The 13,303-nt window shown below is 38.3% G+C and overlaps 1 protein-coding gene across 1 annotated transcript in view; it reads right to left on the bottom strand.

The window, feature by feature from the left end:
- The window catches only part of GREM1 (gremlin 1, DAN family BMP antagonist), a 108,615-nt gene extending 97,928 nt beyond the window's left edge, over positions 1 to 10,687 (bottom strand). Inside the window, exon 1 of the mRNA XM_044074154.1 lies at positions 10,407 to 10,687. The gene's annotated coding sequence lies outside the window, so the exon portion shown is untranslated. The remainder of the gene's footprint in view (positions 1 to 10,406) is intronic.
- Positions 10,688 to 13,303: the final 2,616 nt, after the last annotated feature.

Genomic DNA, 13,303 nt, shown 5'->3' with positions numbered 1-13,303 from the left:
GCCCTTCTACACATCCGTATGTATTAGTCCTGTTAATTAAATTCAGGTTATCAGTAAAAGTACAAGCATCTTCCCGCAAACCATTCTGCATGGTCACTTATAAATACATTGGAAAGGTACTTCTTAGCATGACCACTGTGGTAGCACAGTTACTTGTACTCACCCTTAACAGTGGATTCCAGCTACTGTAACCCTCAGTAACCAGTTCAGTCTTAGGCCATAGGTTGTCAAACTCTGCCACAGTGAACCTTGTTCAAAACATTGAAAAGTCCTTATGCCTGTCCTAAGTAGAAAAACAATGCACTTGAGTTCAGAATACACCATGCAAAAGAGGAATGAGCAACCCCTACGAAGCACATACCTTATCAAGAAACATGCCTTATTATGCTTGAAATCACCAAGAACTGGCTAAGTGCATTACTATTTTACTATTTGTAAACAAATACAAATTTTCATTTACTGTTATCATTCTGCAATTACCTTGACCGTGCATTAAAGTAACACTAAATAATCAATGTTTTAAGGCTGCAATATTTTCAAACTAACCTGTCCTTTCATTGAAAAAGCTACAGCCTTCTCCCCATCTCCACAGAATCTGACCTCACCATTTGAGAAACTCTTGTCCGGATAATGTTTCATCAATTCTTCTGTCTGTTGACCCACACCAAGTCTATCTTATTTGTTGGAAAGCCTTTAAATTGCTGCTATGTCAAGTGCCTTACCAAGTTTATTCTTCCACAGTCTAACAGTACATTTTAATTAAATTTCTAAAAAGAAGCCAACTTTCTAATAGCATAAGAGGTAATGATGAAGATCTTCTTCATAAACATCAGCCATTTATGAATACCAATAATCCAGACACGTTGCACCTGATACATGTATAGCGTGCAGTAAGCTTGCTTGCCTTAATTATCATTTGTCACAGTAAATTTCATTCATATTAGATAGTGCAGCAGGACAGAAAGAGGAAGTGGCACAGAAAAAAGGAGTGGAAAAAAAGATGACAGAGAGAGTGAGAGACAGACAGACAAAGACTGAGAGGGACAGAGTATGTAAGAGAACAAACAATGGCAAATCATATGCATGCAAAAATTGATGCCGTGCAAATTATACCTGCACAACACATTATAAAGGAATGCCAGGCACAGCAGAATGTATAATGAAATAAACAGATTAAATACAAACACTGAATAAAGTAAACAAGCAAGGGGCAACATTTATGTAACTACAGCAACAGCGTCAAATAAAACCAAAGGTCGTTTCAAACAAAAATATCTCTTAAGCATTCTTAAAAGTCTATCACCAGACAGACAAAACAAACAAGAAACACAGAAGAATAATGTCTGAGTAAAAAGTGTCAGTGGTACTGAATATTCTTCCTTTTGATGTCTTTAAACAGGGAGAGCATAATGTAAAGTTAGCTGTATTCAGAAGATCATTGAACAAAACATCAGGAAGCTGCCTCTGATAACCAGATGCTAAAACATGCAAGTCATTACATTACATTTATTGGATGACATGAGGAGTCAGCCTATCTAATCTGCCCTTTAAGTGCATTTAAAATTCTACCTTTACGCCATCCCCACCTTCTCCTTACCTTTTTTCCACCTGTCCCATGAACTTTGGAATGTCTCTGTGAATTCCCTCTCCACCACTCAGTCTGCGAAAAGGTACTTAGAGATTCATGGAGTAGTTAGTCACTATAAGCTACTACAAGCCCTATTCCTTTCCCCCCTGTATTTGCTCAGAATGACACAATTACATTTCCATGAACTGTTTCAAGTGAGAAAAATGCAGCTCCTCTAGCCTCTGGTCTACTTCCTTCCCCTCCATTCCAGGGATGTTTCTGGTGGCCTTCCAGTGAATTCCTTCAAGCATCTTGTATTGTTCCTTATATGGCCTCCATAACAGCACACAGTGCTCAAGGCGTTGTTGTGGTTCATAGCTCTTGACCGCTTTGTGCAAGAATCATGGACAGAACCAAAAATAGTTGGGGGGGGGGTAAAATACCAAAATCAGGGACAATTTTTAAATATTGCTATTATATAATTAGAAAGTCACCAAAATAGTTTTCGAATGAACATGTATTTTCCAAAATATATGAAGTCTGAAACATAAATATCTGCCATTATTTAGTGGCTGCAGCCCTCAAACATTTTCCAGAAAAACACAAATGTTACTAGGAAGAGACCAAGCATATGAAGCAAAATTAGGAACTTCTGCAAAACTAGGGACAGTTAAGAAGCTTCTGGACTATTATATCCCTTAAGATATACATCAGCATTATTTCTGCTAATACTATTTCCCTCTCATTCTGTTCCAAGTGGTCCATTCCAGGTGTGATTAACACCCCAAAGTCTTTTCCTGCTTTGTTGCCATTGATTCATCTCCTTCCAGCCGGCACTTCACAGTAGGATTACATGGTTTACATACAATAATTTGTATTTGTTTGTACTGAACCACAACTAACACCTTTCTACCCACTTGTTCAGCCTTACCAAATCCTTCACTGGATTCTTCTCCCACCCTCTATTACCAATCCTATATTTCCATTATTAATAGAAGTTGATACTACAGTCTGCTCCTGCAGATGTGTCTGAGATAAACACAATGAAGATTACTGAATCCAGGACAAACCTCTGCAGTACTTTACAAGTCACTTTCCAAATTCCTGATATTGTCCCTCTGTCACAGCCTTCTCATCCTACCTTTCATCCATGTAGATATCCAGATCCTTGTTTCTACCCCAACCACCAGCATTTCCCCCATCAACTTCATGTATGAGTCAAGTCAAAGCATTGCTGAAGTCCAGGCAGACTACATCTACCACTTTTCTCCTCTGGAGTTCACCTGTAACCCAGTCATAAAACTGGATCAGGTTTGACTGACAGCTCCTTCTGGCCATGAGCCATTGGTTGTTGTCCTAGAAAAATGCTACTAGCTTTCCACTCAGTACTCCCTCCATGACTTTCCCTCACACTGTTAAGCAAAGAGGCCTGTAGTTCCTTTAATTTTTTTTCTGCTCTGATGTTGCACAAGGCTACAACAATTGCTGTCTTCCAGTCCTCTGGTACTTCGACATTTGTAAGTGATGTGTGAGAGATGCCAGTAAAGTACCTAGATCTTTGATTACTCTGTGAGACAGTCTATCTAGTACTTGTGCTTCATCCTCCCTAATGATAGCTGGCTTCCCTGTGAAACTCCTCTCTCTCTATCTTGATGTTTATTTACTGATTTCTCCATTCTGTGTGCTACTCTCCTGTCATGTTGTATATTAGTAAGCATGCAACTTCACAGACGGCTGCTGCACAGTGGAAGACAGAACCACCATTTATAGTTCTTAATTTGATGCCCACATCAATTTGCATTAGTTACTGGAAACCTTGCCAAATTCACCAGGTAAACAGTTTTAAACTAATAAAGTCTTCTGTTCCAGATACATAAATAACTACATAAAGCTCATCAGACATCATAAAATAATATACCCTGGCAATATTCCAGAAACAATTGAACTAGCTTTGATCAATGACAACAAAGATGGCTATCAAGATGTGTACTAAAACCTTAAGCTGTGGTAACCACCAATGAAGGATACTCGCCAGTTACTAGGCCAAGCAGACTTCCTACTGGCAAAAAATACTCTTGTGATTTCATCCATTCATAGTTGCTTCCCTATTGTTGAGGTAAAAACAAAACCAAATGATGGAAATTGTTGATAAAAGACAAAAAATTGTTTTTGTGTAACTAGGATGGGCAAAACAGGTACATCTGTGTGTCATCCATATAGCAGAGAGACTCCAACGTTTAATCCTTCTCATGCACAGCAAACATACTACAAGACCCATTTTCTTTTGCAGATGCAAAAGATTTTTTTCTTCACTGGTTAAACCCACCACATAGAGGGATTCAAAGGCAGGACTATAGGAATCTTATCACTGGCATGACAAATAATGACAAATAAGAGTGTCGTATAACAAACTATGCTGGACCACACTTACTACACACATGTAAGAGGTTATGTGTACATACCTACATGGAGAAGCTGTTCCAAGTAAATCATAATTCAGCATGAATGACTAACATTCAGATAAGACAAACAACAAATGCATTGTGTTATCCAGGGGTTAACGAAATCACAATCAGAAGTCCATAATCTGTATTAACAATATGGATCTGTCCATTTTGTGAAAGCATCATTTTGAGTGACAACCAATATTTGCATATACCTTATGCGCATAATACATTGGGTTGTACTTTTTTTAAATTTCAGCATTATTCCATTGTTCACAAGCTGTAGCAGTGAATGCACTAAACAGTTCACCTGCTAATAAGTTAATAATTTTATGATTTTGCCTTTTAATACTTGTGTCTTTCGGCTTTTCCCGCTTAGGGGTCGCCACAGCGGAACTCCGGTCCGCTAATGATTGGCAGTTGATTTTTACGTGCTGAGTTGCCGGCCCTAACGCACAACCTTCAACGAAAGTACGCCCATTCAGCATGTCTCCACAGAAGACGCTCTAGCTGAGAATCGAACGGGACAACGTCTTGCTACATATTGTAAATGTCTTCCACTCATAGTGTTGTAGTTTATTTATGAGCACAGACACAAAACATTTCATTTCTATTTTCCTTTTACTTATTCTAACGAGTTAGTGCCGGCACCTATTATACAATATGTCTTAGTAAAACAACTGTTTTCTCTATGAGAATGTCATGTACTTTTATTTTTTCTTGCATTCTACTGATTGTACACACAGTAAATAGGTTATGTTTAATAACATGTCTCTCCTCGGGGTGGTAGGGCAGCTAATACCTTTTCACGTGATTTTTACAGCGTATGTTACAAAAATAGAAGCAATGCCAGCCCAATTTCATTTCATTTGGTTTCAAGAAATCCATGTATGTGGAGTTATTGAATACTGCAACAGCAATAACCATTTTTATGTGTTTGCTGAGGGTGCACTTTACTGAAGAAAGGTCAGGGTCTGCTACACAATATTATTATTAGTATTATTATTATTATTATTATTATTATTATTAATAGTAGTAGTAGTAGTTTGAAAAATTTGTGATAGCAGGATGCTAACTTCAGGTCCCATAATTATACACTTATTTTTCCACACACGCGCGCGCACACACACACACACGTTGGCAGCTTCAGCTGCTTATTCATGAAATGTTATAGGTGTGGCAGAGATTTGATTGTCTCCTATGAATAAATTAAAATTTCTATTAATGTGAAAATATGTTTTAGTTACTTAATCTACAAAATCTTTAACTGTATTGACCTCACAATATGCTGCTATTTAAGGATTCAAAATAGGGTGTTATGTATATCTGAACTATATGTAAATATCCGGGGAGCTTTATCCTGCAGTTTTTGTCACTCAGAACTTCACAGTTAAGTCCGAGTGTGGTGATGCAGGCTGATATTAATAGTGAAGGAGTATTATATTTGCTTGTATTTTTAATATAGGAATTGCTGTAAGGAGGACAGTAATGTGACAGTAACTGCATGCATTACTCACCTAGTTGTTTAGCAAGTTAATATAGGTGTGTGTGTGTGTGTGTGTGTGTGTGTGTGTGTGTGTGTGTATATATATATATATATATATATATATATATATATATATATATATATATATATATATATACATGCTAGATGCAGGTGAATATATACCTGTATACTAAAGAGTGAGACAAAATTTCTAACAATTCTTTGGAAATACATAAGCATGCACAGATATAAATACAGAGAGAGAGGGGTATCTATAAAAATTATTTAACTGGAGATACAACAAGCTGATTTGAACTCTCAGAATTAGGGAAGGCACATTTTATTACACAGGATAGGCGCAGGTACAATAAAGCACTGCCAACGTGTTTTACTGGTGGGCAAGCTTCCCAAAACCACCACCTCACCTGTGAGTTCTATCCAACACTCCTGGTCTATAAATATGCTGCCTCCGAGGGAGCACAAACTCAGAGAAACTATGCCACGTTTTACCAGAAATTCCTTAGCTAAAGGGGTACAGCTCCAAAAACAGAAACGCACATTGTTGACTTTTATACAAAAAAAGCAGCATTACATTATCTATTACGTATGTATGCATTTCTTTAGTTAGTTAGCTTGTGGGCACAAGCTTCCCGACACCCCAACATTTTAAATATACTAACTCCCAGAATTTAGATTATGCAACCTCGGGGAAAGGGGAAAACTTCCGTATCCCTATATTTCACTTTACTTACTATTTGCACTGCCTTTGGCTTGACCAGCATAGGCGTTGATTAATTGTAATGGACCAGTCTCGATACGTTCATACCAGTTACAATCAAACCCTTGAATGCATAAGAAATCATTGGTACACGAATGCAGTCAGCCAAATACAGGGATGTGCACTTAAAACGTAATATCCTATACCAGCTGTAGCAGCACTACAAAGGCAACACCCTGATCTCACTCATCCACTTACCCTCCACTCAGTGGTGGCTAGAGCCAATGCAGGCGATCGGTTGGTGCACCATTCAAGGCAAAGAAAAAAATACGGGATAAGCTGCCAGTCTATCACAGGCAGAGAGAGACAGAGAATAGATAGATAGATAGATAGATAGATAGATAGATAGATAGATAGATAGATGGATAGATAGATGTAACGTGTGTGTAGATATATAGAGCGATATATACATACAAGCAGTTTGGAAATAAACAGGACACGGTCAGCACTTTAACTAGTGTGCCCACCCCAAGGCGTTTTTTTCCTGTATTGAAATTCATATTACAGACCTGTGTGTCCCAATGTGTTTTTATTAAGTGTGGTGAAGCATTAATACCTATCAAAAGATGTTGATAAGGGGAGCTCAGTAAATATATCTGTAATATACTTATTTCTAAATACGTGCTATGGAGAGTTTGAGCTCTGTTATGATTACAGTGTTAACCCAAGCATACCTCTCAACCTCTTATCGCAATAAATCTGGACAAAAGCAAAAATAATGGGTGGACAAAGGCCCCATAATAGAGACAAATTGTAAATATTACTCTCACAAACTTAGAAAGTTGCTAGAATAACTGGTCTTGCATTGGCGTGTATGTTCTGATGCATATGAAGCCTAAAACTGTGTCTGTCATTATTGATTTCAGTGTTCAATGATTCATCAGAAAAAATGGCTTTATGAGGAAAAAACCAAAAATATGAGGCGAAAATCTGGACACTCTAAAAGTCTGGACAGTTGAGAGCTATGACCCCAATGCTGACTGTTTTTATACACCGGACATTTGACGCTTGCAGAGTCTCTGGGTATAATACCATCCCAACAGTAATTAATATGGCAACCTATGAAAATACTTCTTAATGGCCATGACTGGCTTTAAAGAAGGAGATTTAATTAGATTTTTATCAATACAACTGCATGGTTTGCCTTTTTAAGTTATACGACGGCTGAAGTTATTGTTCTTTGTCCCCAAGCCCTTCAAGTACTGTTATAAGCGCAATATGCGCAAGATAGTAGGTTTTAATTCTTTAAGTGCCTTTTACTGGAAAGTGTTTCCTTCCCAGCAACCTTGAGAACTATCCGTTATTAAAACTGTTTATTAAAGTAACCCACGACCACAGTGCCCAGATAGTCAGTGTCTTGTGCTTGCTTGCATAAAAGGTAACACATATATGGAATGGAATTATGAAATCTGAAGTAACAAATTAGCTTTAGTCCAAGCTATACCGTCATAATAGAACATTATTGGTTTCTGCATATGCTCTCGTTCAATATTTTAATACCCCCGTACAGCTGCCGGACTGGTTGAATAGGCTGGTTAAGAGATTTAGTGATGGGCACACTGCATGTTAGGAAGTGTGGAAAAACAATCCAGTATGTTGGTCTACTACAGGGGGTGCCTAGCTCTCTCCAGGCTCTTGCCCTCTGCAAACTCACTTCGACTTTCTGTAGCTCCCTACTGATTTTATTAAGTTTTGTCGCATGAAAAGATTGCCAATCCCTACTGCACATGATTTCATCTAATTTCTGCCAAGATTGCACAGTGCACAACTGTCCCTTATTTCGCAAATTGACAGTGTTTTTGCCTCATATTTTATACGATGTTTTCTGGCAATCACTGAAGATTGTAGCTTCACTAAATAACGAGAGATATTTTGAGTTCAAACTTCATATCTTCAGAAAATGCATGCTGACTCAAACCTGTTCTAACAGCTTTGTAAGTATTTAAGACCAATATTTAAAATCCATTCCCGAGTTTGGGGCTTATTTTTACATTTTTGGTTTTGTATTTGTTTCTTGCACTATGACACTGAGAGGTATAAAATGCCAAATGACCTGCAAAGGTTACTCTTAAAAGTTATTCAACCCTTTCTTTAGATTTCAACTATTCTCGTATTTGGGATCCACGCCCACTTTTAAGAAAGAACGTGACTTCACTTTTTTAAAGTATGTTTCTAGAATTATCGAAAAAACTTTGTCTGACTTTATCAAACACGGGAAAGTTTAATGAATACTTTTTTCAGCATCTGGCTCTAAATTTGGCTTTTAGTTATGAGGACAGGTGGGTGCAAACCTGCTATCTCTCTCTCCCAACGCAGACAGACATTGTTATCCTGTAACTTCTGTACAATCTGGAAATTTAACAACGCAGTGTGGTTTGCTTTAACTGGTGCGAAGCGTTTTTAAATGAATCAAGAGTGCTTATTAATTCAATTCTGTCGTATGGTTTTAATAAATTATTCTACTTGTCTTCTTTACTTATTTGTGCAAACTGAAATAAGAGTGAGCTTAGACACAAGATCTGACACAGAAAACTACATTAGAGACAACTCATACTGCTGCAGATTGTTGTCTCCGGTTTTAACCTATTTTAAACAGTTTAACACACTTCTGTTATCCTTTTTTATGTGCATAGGTGCAAGAAAAAAGTGCTCCAGTCTCCTCATTTTACACTTGCTGAGTTTTTATTTGATGTCTGGTGCACTGTAACATACACTATGACCTGATTTAATGGCTCAAGAGAAAGAGCCCCCTACCCCCACCCCTGCGTTGTGATTCCTATCCGCCAGCTACCTGAACAAGAGAGAGAGACATAATTTTAAATGAGATCAAACAAGTGGTCCAGAAATGGGGTACCTATAGAAAAAATGCATTCAAACAGAAAAGTACTCAGATGAGTAGAAGAGTAAGGATTTCTTCAGTGAACTGCAATCTACAGAAAAAAATCAGAGATGCAACATTCAGTTCTTAAAACTTATGTACTTCTCATATGTGGTATTCAGTGAGAGAAACACAATTATTTATGAGAAACAAGCAGCCGGCATTGCTGCTGCACAATAGGATATAGCTGATAAGTATCTCCCAGTCTTAGCAACCATCCCGGGTTCACAGCATGGGCCATATATTGTATTATATTTACAACCCCAAGAGTTAATGTAGATGACTAAAACTACCACATATTATATACATAATACATATAAAAATACAGAGAAATTATGACTTTGCATAAAATGTATTTGTTCACAACTCAACCATGAGTACTAATATTAGTGTTTCTACTTTTACTCTCGTCCTGCTGAAATGTAATTTTATATCTCAGTAAAGAAACATGGGCAAGTGAGCTGCAAACACTGATCCGTAGAAACAACATGCAGCATGATAGAATACTTCTTACAGCGACTATAGCCTGTAGGGCAGCCGTCTTACATTTCTCAGATACCTGCATACAGAATCTCAAGACTAGGCACGAGGGCATGTTACGTGACCCCTAAAGTTTTTTTTGTAAAACATGAGCTACATTTCTACTCATCCACAATCTCCCTCTCACAACACACACACACAGATAAGTACAGCCTGCGGATTATTTAACAAATATAAGAATAAAAATGAAACTCAGCAACAAGTTAAAATGAAAAATAACAGCAAAAGCAAAACAGTCTCAGAACTAGGCTGGGCATTGACTGGAGCTTACTACTGTTGCACTCTGACTCCGATGGTCCGTTATTTCTAGAAAAATAATAGCGTGACTTCAAGGATCTGACTCACTCCTAACCTACGCAGCAGCCCTGCACAGCTCTGATCCCTTACTTTTAAGTGTCTATAAATTCTCCTGGGCGACAGGCGCCAATTCCAATTTGCGGCAGCTGCCTGTAAGATGAGGTGCAGTCACACTGTAAGTGGTTCCAAAATCCATTCTATCCTTCTCATAATAAACTTAGACCAGGTGTGGTGTTACAGGCAGATATAATGTCTGACTGATAATCAGAAGCAGCATGTGCTAAAACTCAATTAATAAAACAGTGAAGTCCTGGAAGATACGGACTTATTGGCTAAGTAATGTAAACCTCCTCCCTGACACACACACACACACTCACATAATATATTTGGGTAATGGAGTCCAGATATAAACGTACCTGTTCTTCTTTTAAAATGTTCAGCAATTGGACTGTAGAAGAAAAGTCTAGAAAAGCGCAGCTCCTGGCTCACTCACTAACTCGGCACTAATTAAAAGGATCCCATAGCCTTTAAGCAGGAGACCCGAGACATCTGCTGTATCCTCACGACCAGATTAAGTATGGGCAGAGACAGAGAGTCTTGGCGTCGTCAGTCCACTCAGAGGTAAAGGGCACTAGAGCTGCCTGCTGGGAAAGATGAGTGGGGGCACTTCAGACTGCGGCTGCAGCCAGCGCCGGTCTGGCTTCCATTTAAATGTCTACCAGCTGAGAGCCGCTTTCTGACTGCTGCACATCATTGGCCAAGGGGCAGCTGCTGCAAGAATCACAGGGTACCTTACCATCCGCCCCTTTAACACTTCCTACCCCTTAAACTTAGCAAGAAACCTGTGCAAGTAGATGCTGCGGCTAAGAGACTGCCCTCTCTAGACAATGGGAATGAAGGTGGGATTGGGGGCAGTAATTTCAGAATTATTCAGTAAAGTTTCTTTCAGACCAAATTCCTGAATGATTTTGATATGCCTAAGGCATTGCTGAGGACATCGACATCTAAAATATTGACATATCAAAGGACGTTACTTAGGTTCATGTAACAATATGCAAATAATATTACTCAACATTATGTACTGAAACAATGAATACTTATTAAGAGCAGGTAAAAACAACGTTGCTTTATAAACAACCAGTTGTATTATTGGCGACTTGTTAAGCATGATCTCTCTGTCTCTTCTCTTGCAAAACAGTCTTATGGGGAATGTGTGTACCTCTCAAATGTCATTGATTTTCACGGACGTCCCTGATTATAACTCAAAATTTAGCTCTGTCCGACTTACCCCCTCCTAAATCTGGTGACCTGTGAAGAAAAGCTGGTGAATTTAATCTACAATAATTACCTTTCTAGACTTATTTTACATCAGAAAAATGTATCAATTCAGATTTTCTTATTGTGTGAACATCTCAAGTTAATAGTATTAATATTTTAAAAAGTATTCCTGATTGTCCTTGATTATTTCTGGATTTCCCCTAATTCAGGATACGTCTAATATAGTGACATCAAAATATTCTGCCCCCCCACCACCACCACCACCATCTCGTGCAGTTTAGTATTCTAAATCGGTGCGTGACCCTTGCTGTGAGAATGAAGCAAGTAGCTGAATAAATAAAAGTAGTACTGTGTAACGTGAAGTGATTTTTTTTAGTTTCTGTGTATTTTAGCCGTTCAGTAAACATGACCTTGTGCGCTTTGTAGCCACAGAATACACGGAAGGATAGCAATATAGGGAAAAAGTACCCGAAGGGCAGTATTTAAAAAAAGGTGCTAGCTGATGTACTTTAAGTGTAGGAGAGGCATAGCAAAACTTTGGCGTACACGTATATCACATCGAGGAGATAATTAATGAAAGGTGGCAAGTGAACAACTTCTAGCTGAAGTTGGACACTTGCGTGCTCTTTTCTGCTATGATTTCCGTATAAGTTTTACTTCATTTACAACACACACACACACCTACGCTAAACACCACCACTTTGGGCTTCCTTACTGTGCTGTAAAACTGAGGAGCAGTAATAAAGATCATAGCTCTCAACCTTCGATACACAAAATGAGGAACACCAGCCTTCATAATGAGGAACAAATGGGCAAAATGTGGAACACATACTAATGGCTAGCTTACTGACAACGTCAACTAGGCGGGTCATGGGACAGTTAAAATATCCTGGCTTTACGTATAAAATATATTTTAACGAATTAATATGATTTATTTCTATTTTCTGTGGATATTAGTTTAAAAAATTCCTGACACAGAATGTGGGCCAGACCCTTTCAATGTGGAATTTCGACGAACATTAACTTTTTAAGACCCCAAATGAGGTACGTTCCTCATAATGAGGTACACTTGGGAGGTATGAATAAGTAGTATTAACCAATTACTACATTCATGAAAGTTGGTGCATACCTCTCAACTGTACATATTTTCGAAGAATGACCAATTTTTTGCCTCATATTTTTGGTCTGTTTCTCATAAAATTGTGATTTTCTGGCAAATCACTGATGATTAAAGCCATGAAATAACGACACAGACGTTTGAGTTTCAGACTTCATGCCCTTCAGAAAATTCATTCTAATGCAAAACCTGTTATTCTATCAACTTTCTAAGTTTGTAAGAGCAATATTTAAAAAGTACCCCTATTTTTGGGCCTTTGCCCCCCCCCCCCCCACACACACACACACACATTATGTATGGCTTTGTCCAGATTTCTTGCTATAAGAGGTTGAGAGGTATGGTTGGTAGCACAAAGCATAACAGTTCTGACAAATCATGAGAAGCGAATCTTTTAGTAACTAACAAACACTTATGCCTATATCTGCACAGCACTCCTTCCTAACTTCCACCTTCTTTCCTTACCTCTCTTCCTCTCTTCTTCCCTTATGTTCTGGCCAAGATGTCACAGGTAGCTAAATGATTTTTTTCTAATACTAGTTGAAACATTCTGATCGAACTGCTTTTCTTCTGCCACTATTAATAATGTAGACTTCTTTCTCCCCAGAGTGGGGACTCCAAGTATCTGCGACAAACCAATTCCAAAACATATAATCTGAATTGGAGTACACCTCCTGCTCTCATTAATTGTAACGTGGTTGTGTAAAGGATTTCTTTCTATAGAATACCTGTCGACTGCCTCTGACTTTCAGGAACGTCCCTGGTTTTAGCTGAATATTTTTCTCCGTCTCGCCTAGGGTTACCACCTGTCCGGTTTTATGCAAGGCAGTCCCTATTTGGGTGTTTATCTTCTTAAAAGAAGCACACAGGAAAAGTGACAAATGTCCTGTGATTTTAGGACAAAACAATGCGTCCTTCTTA

This window comes from Protopterus annectens, chromosome 6.part0, assembly GCF_019279795.1.
Source record: "Protopterus annectens isolate FY-2018-M chromosome 6.part0, PAN1.0, whole genome shotgun sequence".
In the NCBI taxonomy this organism is placed as follows: Eukaryota; Metazoa; Chordata; order Ceratodontiformes; family Protopteridae; genus Protopterus; species Protopterus annectens.
The sequence above is the reverse complement of the archived record's forward strand: the minus strand, read 5'-3'. Positions and strand labels throughout refer to the sequence as shown.